The sequence below is a fragment of the Ranitomeya imitator genome, chromosome 4 (genome assembly GCF_032444005.1).
Source record: "Ranitomeya imitator isolate aRanImi1 chromosome 4, aRanImi1.pri, whole genome shotgun sequence".
NCBI classification, from domain to species: Eukaryota; Metazoa; Chordata; class Amphibia; order Anura; family Dendrobatidae; genus Ranitomeya; species Ranitomeya imitator.
In genome coordinates this window covers 256,061,409-256,075,484 of record NC_091285.1, presented here as the reverse complement: position 1 = coordinate 256,075,484, position 14,076 = coordinate 256,061,409, and the positions used below count along the sequence as shown (strand labels likewise).

The following is a 14,076-nucleotide window of genomic DNA, read 5'->3' as shown; positions in this document are numbered from 1 at the left end:
GGGACATCGGGTTCATCCACGGATGAGTTTGAGGTGAATGCTATTGTGGGGTGCAAGGTGGTACGTGGCAAGAAATTTTATCTGGTTGACTGGAAGGGTCACGGCCCAGAGGATAGAACCTGGGAGCCTGTGGAGCACATTCGGGCTCCGCTGCTTATCGCAGCTTTTGAGCGTAGTGAGGCTCAAGGAGGGGGGGCCCTAGGAGGGGGGGTAATGTTAGGAGTCAAGTTTCCTCTGCTGCACAGGGGGAATCTCGATCCGTGTCTGCTGCGGTCTCCCATTCGGTATCGGCCGCAGTGGGCTCTGCTCAGCGGAGACGTCGCTCCCAGCGTCTCGCTGGGGCTGATTCGGTGCATAGGGTCACTACTGCCTTTTCTGGCTTTCCTATAGTACCCTGCCTTGATCTGCGGCGAGCGAGCCTCTCTGGGACTAAGTCCTTGTTTACTCACACTGAGCATGCCCAGGGCAGGGTCTCCCATTGGAGGTCGAGGGCCACATGTTCGGTCACATGCTCAGGTGCTGCAGTACATTCCATTGGTCCTTCTGGAAGGTCCTGAAAGGGCAAAACATGCTCAGGTACTGCAGCACTTTCCATTGGTCCTTCTGGAAGGTCCTGAAAGGGCAAAAACTTCAGTAGCAGCTTCCTGTGCTGCAACTATATAAACTGCGCATGACCGCACGGCCATGCGCTAGTATTGTCTTATGTTATGTGCTTTGCGCCAGTGTGGTCACATGTATGTGTGTTCAGGGACCCGGCTGAAATAAGCCCCTAGAATGCTGGCTCCTCCGGCGAGGAGATTGAGTCTGAGTGTATTCAGGGACCCGGCTGAAATAAGCCCCTAGAATGCTGGCTCCTCCGGCGAGGAGTTTTGTGTGTTTGTGTGACCACTGACTGCTCTCTGTTTGGGCAGTTAGCCTGTGCCTCTGTGGAGTCTAACAGGGCACAGTGCTTTCCTTTCACGGCTACTCAGTGAATTAGCTGAGTTAGTCTATACCGCCATATAGCTCCGCCATTTGCTAGCAGCAGGTACTCCTGCACGGTGGACCCCGGGCTGCGAAAGCACCAATATCAATAAACATCTCTATTTACTCGGTGCGTTCCGCTAGCCCTAACACACGATATGCGCGATACTCGTACCAGGCATGTCGTGTTAAGAGTTTATTGAATTCAGCCAGTGGCTGAATAGAATGTGAATACAATGTGAATAGAATTGTGTACTCAGACCCATATTATAAAAGATAATGAAAATATTCTGCAAAAAACATTGCACCTAAAAAATATAGATTTAACTATAAACATACTGTACACAGTAATACTGAATCCATTATGTGGATGTAATTACTCTCTTTGTATTAGTGTTGGTGTAAATCTATTTGCAGGTCCCGGTCCATTGGCTACATCAGTAATATGTGGCTGCTGAACAGGAGACCTAAAAACTTACGCTTACTTTACTGAATTCGCAACTTGTTTGATCAGTCAAACTGTGACTCACATGGCAACATCGTCTTCACACCAGACCGACTAAGTAAAGAGGAGTCGGAGATGCAGTCACATAAGAGGTGGTTTTAGAGCTGCATTCTACTGGCATCAGTTTATTGGAATCGCTGATTGGTAAGGTTCTACAAATAAATTGGTGACATCTCGTCTCAGTATATTACCTATGTGTGCTCATCAGAGTAGGATTATAACAGTAACCTTGTAATCTAGTTAAAACTGCTTCATATATCTGACTACTATGACCCAATAGTAATTTTATATATAAAGAAAAAGCAGTGTTCTTGCTTCTCACGTCTAATATATCTTGAGTGCACAGGAACCTGCTGACCACATAGGTGCTCACAATAATGCCAAAAGAATCCACATTCACTACTTTTCATGAAAAAATCCATCTTTATTCTTCACAATTTAAAACATAGAGCAAATATTAAGGGGACATGTTGTTCTAAGATGCTTGAAACATTCTAAGTCTTACGCATGGATTTTCTTTTGGAATCAATGCCATTAATTAAAATAACATAACAGTTTGCGTGAGAAAAATCTAATTCAATGTCTTTGTAAGAATGAGAAAAGGTTAGAGAGGTTAAGTGACGAGTAAGTTGTTGAAGTCACGACTACATCCTTTTTCTTTGTACCTTCTTTTTTGTAATCCGTTTAGATTTGTGTTAGAAAGACGAGACTATGTAAGTAATCAGAAAGTAGTTGTGTAACTAATGCGCTGCAAAGCTGTCTGCAAATAGCGTTGTCTCTGCTCTGTATCACAAAATGGTCAGATTAGGCTCATTCACACTTTAGAACCAATTTGTTCTGTGTATGTTAGTGGGAAACATTGCATATTTTTGATCTCTTTCAAAATGAGCTTTCTTCATTACCTTATAGATTGTAAGTTCTCTGTGCTAGGCTTTCACTGTTAGTTTGTTCACTGTATTTTATATATGTATTATGTATGTATACCCTCGTCACATGTACAGCACCTTGAAATTAGTGGTGATTGATAAATCAATAGTAATACAATAATAGTGTGTCAGAACTTGTTTGATGTTTTCCTTCAGCAGAATATATATACTTTTTATTTTTTGTCATACTCTATTTAGAGTTGTCAGCAAAGATAACAAGTGAGAGGTGGTGCCTAATAGCTTATTTTCAATGTAAGGTCCTGCTGTCATTGATCTATTTCCCAAAATACTGCTAATAAAAATGAACATTCCCAGTTTCGCAAAATTTTCCCCCAAATTTTGATATGTGGCGAATTGTATAATTAAAAAGCTTTCCAGTTACCTAGAAAATATGAGTGTAAAACTTTAAATTCCCTTGGAGTCTATTAAACCTCTTTTGAGCTCTGTAATGCAAACACAACCTTCTAGTGATTAAGTGGCTTCAACCTATCTGGCTCAGGAAAAATGGATGGTAAACAGTGGTTACCAGCAGCCTATTTAACCACACATCAGTTTCAGATTTTATAAGCTACTTAAATTGTATAAAAGGTCCAAAAATTACCCCTTTTGGGGGCAGATGCTTTCTTTCCTGATGTTTTATACACAGAAATATAAGAAACATTAGACTTTTCACAAAGTTGAGTGCAAAAAAATATCCCTGTTTGGGTACTGTCAAGAGCTTAACACTTTTGCATACAAAGAAGTACCGTATTTTCCGGTGTATAAGACGACTTTTTAACCCCTGAAAATCTTAAAAGTCAGGGGTCGTCTTATATGCCGGGTGTTGTCTAGTACGCCGGGTGCAGACACCAATGTGTATATGGTGGGTGGGGGGAGTGGTCCCGATGACAAAGTGGGGGCGCCTCACAGGAAAGTGTGAGTAGAGTATCCCCCATTACCTCATTGTAGCTGCAGCGTGGGGTCTCTGTGCTGGGGAGCAGTGGCGGCTGCTCCTCTTTGTGCCACGTGGGTGCTGTGCTGTGGGGCGGTGGCTCCTCTTCGTGCAGCGTCAGGGCTCTGTGCTGTGGGGTGGTGGCATATCTTAGTGCAGAGTCAGGGCTCCTCTGGCATTTCCTCAAAGCCCGGAGGCCCCGGCAGCTCCATTGCTGCGATGCTTTGGCCTCCGGAAAAATGGCCGCTGGGGGCGGCACATGCTCAGATTCAGATCTTGTCCTGAAATTGTACAACACTAAGTTGCAGGGCCGGTTTAAGAGGTGGGTGGCCCTGGGCCCATTTTGGAGGGAGGCCCATTTTTCAAGGTATTGCAATATGTAATGCAAAAACACAAAGTGAAAACAAACCCGTTTATTTACAAAAATCATTTACGCAGAATAATTCAGGTAAAATCAGTCATTTTTTACAATCCAGGCACTTTCCTTGATTTTCGTGCTGCAAAATCACTAATGATGTTACTAAAGTCCAATTGACACAGTATATCTAACTCGATGCTCATGATAGCCAAATTTACAAGTCGTTCCTTCTTCATGGATGTCCTTAATCGGTTTTCAACTAATTTGAGTTTTGAGAAGGAACGCTCACCAATGCAGATTGTTACCAATCCATCAAAATTAGATATATTCTTAGAGATATCTCAGTAGTCTCAACACAGACAGACACGAACACACACACACACAGACAGAGATCATACTCACCCACCACGACACTGTGAAGACTAAACCACTTTACCTCTGGATCTTCAGTGACTGAAGATCCAGAGTGAAATCCTGCCGCGTTCCGCGGTGGAGAATAATCTTCTCGTACCAATATTGTGGCTCCGCCTCCTTCTTCAAAGGTAGCTGAACAAACTCTCATCTGATCTTATCCAAGGGAATGATCATATAGCTGAATAGGTAGCGCCTAGAAGCTATTGTTGGGATCGGAGAAGGCTGCCGCATGCCCTAAGCTAAGCATTAGGTACAGGGAGGGTACTAAGGAAGTCTGGATAGGCTAGCCAGGTCAGTGGATGCTGACGCAGGTCAGATGCCATGACTCTGCCGCTCTGCAGCAGCCACTGAGATGTAGGACCATAGTCAGGTCCCTACACTTTCAATAGTTTCTCTTTTGTTAAATGTTCCTTATCATTAGAAACGGTTCACAGCATTGAGACGTGTATTTTACATGTTTTGAGATATTTATCCCTATATTGGTGGGTGGCCCAGGGCCCGGGCCCCTTGGGCTCCCTAAATCCAAGCCTGCTAAGTTGTTTTAGTGGTGAAAAGGGTGAAATTAGCAAAACACTGAGTTCAACTGATGGTATCACTGTCAGAGGCTACATAATACTGCTGTGATTGAGATGAGTGATGGGACATACACTTCAATACACTCTCCACTCCCATTAATATGCTTGACAGTGGCAGATGAGGCAAACTGTGACCTGCATTTGGCACAGTTACTGCTGAGATGATTGTAGCCGTTCATTGGTGGTGTTGTTACGGCTAATGGCTAACATATTCTTATCTGTAATATAATCTTTTTTTATCTCCCTAACACATCCACTGTCCATGCCACATTTGTATTTAGCATACATTTTCTATACAAGGATAAAGTTTCATTTGTTTTTTCCATGCAATTAGCTTTATTTTCTATCTCCCTAACACATCCGTTGCCCATGTCATGTTTAGGTTTAGCATACAGTTTGCATATAAGAATAAAGTTTAATTTGTTTCTAAGATTTGTTTGCAATCAACCCAGGAAAAATTTGACAAAATGCAGGGACTGCTAGGAACTGGCAAGGTTCACATAACGACGAAAAAAAAAATTCAACAACAGCCTCCTTGTAATATTTGTGTTTCATGTAAATGTCTCCAAATTGACTTCCAACAGGTGGCGCTATAGAGTTCAAGTCCTCTTTTTCTCTGAAGAGGCAATTTACATATCCAAATTGACAATTTACTCAGGTGTGGCAAAACAGACTTACACATTTAAATATCTCAATTTACTGTAATAATTTATTTATAAATATTTACATATTTTACTTTAATTCCTCCTCCTTTAAAAGGACCAGGTACAAACCATTGACATGAGGTGGAATGCTGTATTTTTTTCTTTAAATTTCTCCCACTGGATCCCGTAAGCTAAAAACAGATTCATTACAAATGAAAGAAAAATAGATGGCTAATTAATGGATCCATTTTCCATAGACCACAATGTTAAAAATGGATCCAGCAGAGATAAGTTATTTAGAAAAAAAACAAAAAGTTGTGTCTGCACAACTTTTTTGCCAACTGAATGCTGCTGGTTTCAATCTAACGGATCACTACTGGACATGTGAATATAGCCTAACTCTACATCATGCAGCAGTTCCCCATATATCACTTGAATCTTTGGATTAGTATTCACAGACTGAGATTATTACTCCCATTTTTAATCTGGTACATCAGCATTGATGTAGCACAACACAATTACTTAGGTCTTTTTCTATCCCTATGCTGTGTTCTTAGAGCTCCTATCCCTACACAATATAAGCATGAAATGGTGTTTATGGACTGAACCCTATCTTTGGTATTGGTTGTCTTGGCCAGATCATGAAAACTGTTTGCTGCAGGGCATTATGTGCTGCGCCCAACGCTATTAGCACAGTCACTGAGTCTTCAGAAAATTGAGTCACAGGATCTTCGGACTCACATGATATTGCACATTTCATAAAATTTGAGTCTGAACACGATCCTCCATGGATGGATGCTTTCCTCTCTATGGTCTAGTCACAATGTGGAGAATTGTTGGAATGATTTTGAATAAGAAATGCAGTGGATTCGATTAGTAACATTTGCACACTGTTTTCTTTTTAGGTCTAATTAAAGAGCAAAGCCACACTTTGGGTTAGGTACCTGAAGCAACATACAGTTCTTGAAGTGAGTATCATTAATGCTTTTGTAAAAATATTTATATACCTTACCATCACATTTATATATGTTTGTTGTACATTTTTCTATTAATACGGACGTGGCTCACACAGTTTTTTTTTAAATAGGGCTTCTGGTTGCATTGAAAAAAGGGCTCCCCACTTGCCATTTTTCAATATTTTGTTTTCAAAATTTTGAGCCAGATAGTGTCAAATTAACAATATCATATTCAGCTTGCTTAATTCAACTAATGCCAAAATGTATTATAGCTTGAAGGGCCCAATAAGAAATACTGGCAAGAACACGGCAGTAAGGATTTATATTCATTCATCCACAAGACCATCTGTAAGATCATCCTAAAGACTATTGGTTAAATAAGTGTATTTAATTTCATTTTTAAGATGTTTGATTGATGAAATCAGGACTTGTGCTAGAAAATTGCCATTTGGAACAAGTAAAAATGTTCCTCAAAGTTGCCTAAATTTTAAAGCTCTTCTACATCGTCTTCTTTTGTTTTTTCTTCTCTTCTTCTTCTTCTCTTTTCTTTCTTCTATTTTTTTCATACTCTTTATACTTCTTTTCCTTCTTTTCCTCATTTTCTTCCTTCCCTTTTTTACCTTTTTTCTCTTTCTTTTTTCCTGTACAGCATTGTAGCCAAGATTATTTTTTATGGGAATTTAATTGCATACTTGCTAGTCAATTTTTATTATGTTTAGTTGAGTAGCTCAACTGTTTTGTTTCATTGGTAACTATGCAATCAAAATCGGTTATAGGATGTTTTGCCCCCAGCAGTTCACCCCATCAGTTCGCACCCAGAAGTTCGCCCCTGGGTAAATCCTGTTTGTGACGCCAAGTTGAGTCACCCGCCAAGGCAGTGGGGTACTCGGTACCAGGTCCGGTACTTAAAGGAGACGTCACGGTGGCTGCGACCCAGTCCGTGGCACTGGGCACCCAAGTGAAGGAAAGGTCTTTAAAGGCAGTTTAACCCCTTAGTGACCGAGCCAAATTTTTGAAATCTGACCAGTGTCACTTTATGTGGTAATAACTCTGCAACGCTTCAACAAATCCTAGTGATTTTGAGATTGTTTTTTCGTGACACATTATACTTTATGATAATGGTAAATTTAGTTCAACATTTTTTGTGTTTATTTATAAAAAATATAAAAAATTTGAGAAAAATGTTAAAAAATTAGCAATTTTCTAAATTTGAATGATTATCCCTTTAATCCAGATAGTCATACAACAGCAAACCATTAATAAATAACATTTCCCACATGTCTGCTTTATATCAGCACCATTTGTAAAATGTTCTTTTATTTTGTGAGCATTTTAGGAGGTTTAAAAATGTAGCAGCAATTTTTCATTTTTTCAAAGAAATTTACCACATTTATTTTTTTAGGGACTTATCCATGTTTGAAGTGACTTTAGGGGTCCCATATATTGGGAAACCCCCAAACGTGATACCATTTTAAAAACAGCACCCCTAAACATATTGAAAACTGCTGTCAGGTAGTTTATTAACCCTTCAGGTGCTTTACAGGAATTAATGCAAAGTGGCATGACAGAAATGAAAATGTGTATTTTTACCACCTAAATGTTGCTAACTTCTAAACAGATTACTATAGCCGTCAGACTCTAAGGCCGCTATTTGGTCATGAATTGCCATCGCAAACATCAGGACAACAAAATCATGATCTGAGGGCACCAATTGGGATACAGAAGAAGCCCCCACACTCTGTTAACCATTTATAATGATGTAGTCACTATTGACAGCAGCATCTAAGGGGTTAAACAGATTTAGAAGGCGCAAATACTGATCGTGGCTGATACAGCAAGTTGTCAGCTATAGTGTACAACCAACAGATGCTGGATTGTCATCTGTATGGGAAGGCTATTCTCTTATATCTCAGGTCAGTTAAAAGACATATTGGCGGTCATTAAGGGGTTAAGAATAAAGTTTGTTCGTGACGCCACCTGTGGTATTCGGTCAGTAGGGACCGACGCTGCTTATAGGGGTCCTCTGGGGTGATGGTATGGCAGCTGGATGGTATAACTTCCCACAGGTGAAGTAAATGTACCCGGGGCAAACTGCTGGGGGCGAACTGCTAGGGGCGAAACATCCAAATGCGATGAAAATCATACCTAGTAACCACCTTAAAGTACCTTTTAAGAATTTTCAGCATTTCACCTCTTATGTCTCCCCTTTGCTTTATAGTTTGTAAGCTTGCAAACAGGGCCCTCATTCCTCTTGGTATCTATTTTGAACTGTGATTTCTGTTATGCTGTAATGTCTATTGTCTGTACAAGTCCCCTCTATAATTTGTAAAGCGCTGCGGAATATGTTGGCGCTATCTAAATAAAATTATTATTATTTATTATTTCAAGGGGAATTATTTAAAATACATTTCCAAGGTACCACTTTTCAGGGAACACTTAACAGTACAGGATATCCTACTATTCCAGATATTTGTCTATGAAAACTGCACTGGTTAATGCTTCTGGTAAAGAATATATGGTATATATGCATTTATATATATATTTGGTGTCAATGATCTTTTAACCCCTTAACCACCTCCATATGCCTTTTAACGGCATTAGTTAAGGGTACTTAAACCAGAGCACCGTTAATGGCGCTGTGGAAAAAGTGTATAGCGCCCCCCAGAGTCGGATTTTCTCCGGGGTCTCCACTGCCGGGGGTAGCCGAGACCAAAGCCAAAGATAACGTGATTCGAGTCCGTTTTTACCGACCCCCAAGTTGTGATCACCGGTAATTAACCATTTAACTGCAAAAAAGCTCGATTTGCCATTTAATTTCTTTGTCCTCCAATGTGATCGTACATCAGAGGACAGAGAAATAGGGTTCACAATCCCCCCGGTACCTCTTGGTTAACCTCGGCCCTTGTGCATCTCCCACATCAGCACCGCCATTTTCTGGGAAGAAAATGGCAGGCGCATGGGTAGTGCGCCGCATTTGCCAGCCGGCACCCAGGAGATCTTGGGGTCTCGGCTGCAGGGGGTAGCCTAGACCCCAAAGAACATGATTGGGGGTTTTTTTTGCGATCGCCATTACTAAAACGTGTAACGGCGGCCACAAAAAAAGTTTGATGTGCCATTTAATTTCTCTCTCCTCTGATGTGATCGCACATCAGAGGAGCGAGAAATAGAGTCCCGATACCCCCGTACCTCCATTGTCCCTCAATCGCCCCCTGAAGTCCCCAGTGCCTCTGACTTCTTCTTCTGGGAGAAAATGGTGGGTGCGTGCGCAGTACACCCAGCGAGATCTGCCGGACGGCACCCAGCAACAATAGGAAGATTGTTCCTATTGGTTCATTTTGGTCACCATGATAGACTCTATCACAGTGATCAAAATAAATAAAAATAGTAAATAACCCCCCCTTTATCACCCTCTTAGTTAGGGAAAAATAATAAAATAAAGAAAATGTATTTATTTCCATTTTCCAATTAAAGGCTAAAGTGAGTTAGGCTAAAGTTAGGGTTAGGGTTGGGGCTAAAGTTAGGGTTAAGGTAAGGGCTAGGTTTGGGGCTAAAAGTTAGGATTAGAGTTGGGATTAAGGTTAGGGTTAGAGTTTGGATTAGGGTTAGGGTTTGGATTAGGGTTAGGTTTGGGATTAGGGTTATGGTAAGGGTTGGCATTAGGGTTAGGGGTTTATTGGGATTGGGCTGGGATTAGGGTTAGGTTTGTGGTTAGGGTTGGGATTAGGGTTAGGGGTGTGTTGGGGTTATGGTTTTGATGAGGGTTATGGTTAGCGTTGGGATTAGGGTTAGGGGTGTGTTGGGTTAGGGTTTTGATTAGGGTTATGGTTAGGGCTGGGATTTGTGTTAGGGGTTTGTTGAGGTTAGGGTTGTGATTAGGATTATGGATAGGATTGAGATTAGGGTTAGGGGTGTGTTGGGGTTAGGGTTGGAGTTAGAATTGGGGGTTTCCACTGTTTAGGTACATTGGGGCTCTCCAAACGCGACATGGCTCCACCATTGATTGCAGCGAATTTTGCATTCAAAAAGTCAAATGTTGCTTGCTCCATACTGAGCTCTGCCATGCACCCAAGCAGTGATTTATCCCCACATATATGGCATCAGTGTACTCAGGACAAATTGAACAACAACTTTTGGGGTCCAGTTTCTCCTGTTACCCTTGGGAAAATAAAAAATTGCGGGCTAAAAAATCATTTTTGTGGAAATGTTTTTCTTATTTTCACGGCTCTACATAATAAACTTCTGTGAAGCACTTGGGCGTTCAAAGTGCTCACCACACATCTAGATAAGCTCCTTGGGTGATCTACTTTCCAACAGGGGGTCAATATTTGGTGTGACCATGTTTTGCTTTCAAAATATCTTCAAAGCATTAATTTGTCTGGGTACACTTGAAGACAGTCAGATGCCTCCCTTATGGCATTTGAAGTGAGTTTGGAAGGTCAATATAACAGAAAATACCCAGAAGTGACACCATTCTAAAAACTGAAACCCCTCAAGGTGCGCAAAACCACATTCAAGAAGTTTATTAACTCTTCAGGTGCTTCACGAGAGCTAAAGAAATGTGGAAGAAAAAAATGAGCATTTATTCACAAAAAATTTACTTTAGAACAATTTTTTTTTATTTTCACAAGGATAGCATGAGAAAATGGACCACAAAATGTTTTGTGCAATTTCTCCTGAGTATGACGATGCCCCATATGAAGGAAGGGAGCACCATTTGACTTTTTGAACGCAAAATTGTCTGGAATTGCCATGTCGTGTTTGGACACCCCCTGATGTACCTAAACAGTGGAACCCCGAATTCTAACTCCAACCCTATCTCTAACACCCCCTAACCCTAATCCCAACCCTAACCATAACCCTAACCACAACCCTAACCTAACACATGGCTAATTCTAATCCCAACCATAACCGTAATACCAACCATAACCACAACCATAACCCTAACCTCAAACCTAACCCTAGCCCCAACTCTAATCCTAGCCCAACCCTAGCCCAACGCTAACCTAGCCATCACCCCTAACCCTAACCCTAGCTTTAGCCCAGCCCTAACCCTAATGGAAAAATGGAAATAAATGTATATTTTTATTTCATTATTTTTACCTAACTTTTTATTTTGATCACTGTGATAGGGTCTATCACAGTGATCAAAATGAACCAATAGGAAAAATTTCCTATTGTTGGCAAGTGCTGGCCGGCAGATCTTGGCGGGCACACTGCGCATGTGTCTGCCATTTTCTTCCCAGAAGTAGATGCCAGCGGCCAGGGGACAGGACCGGGGAAAGCAGGAGAGTCCAGGGACACCAGAGGTACTGGGGGAGGGACTCGGGGGACCCCATTTCTCACTCCTCTGATAAATATTGGGCCCTATTCTTTTTAGCATATTAATGACCTTGTAGGGGCATACAGAGTAGTATTTCAATACTTTCAGATAACACTAAATTCTGCAGGGTAATCAATACAGAGGAGGACAATTTTATATTAAAGAAGGATTTATGTAAACTAGAAGCTTGAGCTGATAAATGGCTAATGAGCTTTAATGGGGATAAATGTAACCTCATGCACTTGGGAAGAGCAAATAAGATGTACAATTATGTGTTTAATTGTAAAACACTGGGCAAAACTGTCAATGAAAAAGACCTGAGTGTATGGGTGGAAGACAAGCTCACATTTAGTGGCCAGTGTCAGGCAGCTGCTGCAAAGGCAAATAAAATAATGGGATGCATTAAAAGAGGCATAGATGCTCATGAGGAGAACATAATTTTACCTCTGTACAAGTCACTTGTGCGACCACACTCAGAATACTGTGCACAGTTCTTGTCTCTGGTGTACAAGAAAAACATAGCTGAACTAGAGCTGATGCGGATTAGAGTGACCAAGGTTATTAGAGGACTGGAGGGTCTGTAATACCATGAAAGGTTATTACACTTGGGGTTATTTAGTTTGGAAAAATGAAGGCTATGGGGTGATCTTATTTTAATGTATAAATATATGAGGGGACAGTACAGAGACCTTTCTAATGACCTTTTCACTTGTAGACTTAAGACGGGGACAAGAGGGCATCCTCTACATCTGGAGGAAAGAAGGTTTAAGCATAATCACAGACGTGGATTCTTTACTGTAAGAGCAGTGAGACTATGGAACTCTCTGCCGTATGATGTTGTAATGAGTGATTCATTACTAAAATTTAAGAGGGAACTGGATGCTTTTCTTGAAAAGTATAATGTTACATGTTATATACACTAGTTTCCTTGATAGGGCGTTGATCCAGGGAACCAGTTTGATTGCCGTATGTGGGGTCAGGAAGGAATTTTTTTCCCCAATGTGTAGCTCACTGTTTGCCACATTGTTTTTTTTTGCCTTCCTCTGGATCAACATGTTAGGGCATGTTAGGTTAGGCTATGGGTTGAACAAGATGGACTTAAAGTCTTCCTTCAACCTTCAATAACTATGTTACTATGTTACCTATAAAAAGGTGTCTCATTACCAAGATGCATCACGAGTAGCATTTCATGATGGGAAAAACGAGTGAGCTGTCTCAAGATCTTTGCAACCTTATTGTTGCAAAACATACTAATGACATTGGTTACAGAAGAATTTCTAGATTACTGAAGGCTCCTGTCATGGTCCAGGCCAGGATTTGTTTCTTGTTATTCTCTCCCTGGTCTGGTCATGCGGGGGTTAACCTTCTCTGCCTCGTTTTGCTTTATGTGTGGCTATTTCAGTTTGCCTTGGCCTGCAGACCAATGTCAGCGATAATTCATGCTCCCAGCCTAGAGAAGCTGACCCCTTAATACCGTGTTTTTGTCCTCTGCCCATTTACTCTGTTCCAGTGACTTCCCTTTCCTGCCATCCTGCCACCCCGCTTGTATTAGTGTTCACTCCCTGTGCTTGGACCTCTAGGTATGTGACCCTGCTTGTCTTCTGACCTGTTTGACTGTCCCACATCTCAATTATCTCTGCTCACATCGGGCTCTGACTTCAGGCTTGTATTTGACTACATGTATTGATGGGACCTCTGCTACCTCTGTTCCCGACTGTTTCTGATTTGGCTCGTCTGACTACTCCTTCATCACTTGATGGCATCTGGTGCTGCTGCCCAGTGGTGTTACACTGTGTATACAACCTCTCTTCCCTCACTAGCATCCCCTGGTGGAGGTTGTGCTATACTGCACTGCAACAGCATTACAGCTCCCGTGAGCACTGTTAGAACCATAATCCAGAAGTGAAAAGAACAATATTTGATCATAAACCAGCCGCAAACAGGTGTTCCCACAATATTTCAGAGTCATAAAAACAATTATCAGAAGAGTTGTCCAAGATCCAAGGACCACCTGTGAAGAGCTACAGAAAGACCTGGAATTAGCAGGTTCAATTGTTTCAAAGAAATCTATAACTAATGCACTCAACCTCTATGGACTGTATGCACGGTCACAACGCAAGACGGCATTGCTGAATAAAAAGCATGTTCAAGAGCATTTAAACTTTGCTCAACAACATTTAGATGAGCCTGTGAAATATTGGTAGAATATAGTCTGGTTAGATTAGACCAAAATTGAACTCTTTGAATACCATAATACCCATCATGTTTGGAGGCTAAATGCAACCCAAAAACACCATACCAACAGTGAAGTTTGGAGGTAAGAACATCATAGTTTGGGGATGTTTTTCAGCACATGACACTGGAAAACATCATATAGTTGAACAATGGATGAATGGATAAATGTATCAAGACATTCTTGATAAAACTCTGCTGCTATATACCAGGATGAGGAAGATATACTGAGGGTGGACATTTCAGCAAAAC

General features: G+C 41.2%; 1 protein-coding gene across 14 annotated transcripts in view; it reads left to right on the top strand.

Moving 5' to 3' along the window:
- LOC138675902 (synaptotagmin-1) overlaps positions 1-14,076 on the top strand; it is a 1,081,934-nt gene that overhangs the window by 281,468 nt on the left and 786,390 nt on the right. For all 14 annotated transcript variants that reach the window (XM_069764529.1, XM_069764520.1, XM_069764525.1 and 11 more), the window contains exon 3: positions 6,222-6,284. The gene's annotated coding sequence lies outside the window, so the exon portion shown is untranslated. The remainder of the gene's footprint in view (positions 1-6,221; positions 6,285-14,076) is intronic.